The sequence below is a fragment of the Morone saxatilis genome, unplaced genomic scaffold (genome assembly GCF_004916995.1).
Source record: "Morone saxatilis isolate NCDOM2014 unplaced genomic scaffold, NCSU_SB_2.0 Contig15, whole genome shotgun sequence".
In the NCBI taxonomy this organism is placed as follows: Eukaryota; Metazoa; Chordata; class Actinopteri; family Moronidae; genus Morone; species Morone saxatilis.
Genome location: NW_023339707.1, coordinates 8884802 through 8885123, shown reverse-complemented (window position 1 = coordinate 8885123; position 322 = coordinate 8884802). Strand labels below are relative to the sequence as shown.

At 34.5% G+C, this 322-nt stretch overlaps 1 protein-coding gene across 1 annotated transcript in view; it reads right to left on the bottom strand.

The window, feature by feature from the left end:
- ndufa4l2a (NDUFA4 mitochondrial complex associated like 2a) overlaps window positions 1-322 on the bottom strand; it is an 8882-nt gene that overhangs the window by 7653 nt on the left and 907 nt on the right. The gene's annotated exons all lie outside the window — the stretch shown is intronic.

Here is a 322-nt window from a genome sequence, read left to right as displayed (position 1 = left end):
AGTAAAAGATCTGACTACTTCTTCCACAACTTGAATTTGATATAAAGGACTATATAATGTGTAATGTCAGACACTCATCTAAATGTACCTGTTTTCTGTTTTCAAGATGCATGATGGTAGTTAGCACCTTTCATGTTGCATTCATGCTGTTTTATAGGGTATCATAATAATTATCATAAATTATTATTTATAGACTCTCTTCGTCTCTGTCTGTCTGATTTATTTTCCGTCTGTCTGACTATCTGTCCATCTGAATTTCTCTTTCTATCAGACTTTTAAACTTTCTGCCACTCTAACGGCCTGTCTCTGTCTCTCTCTCTCT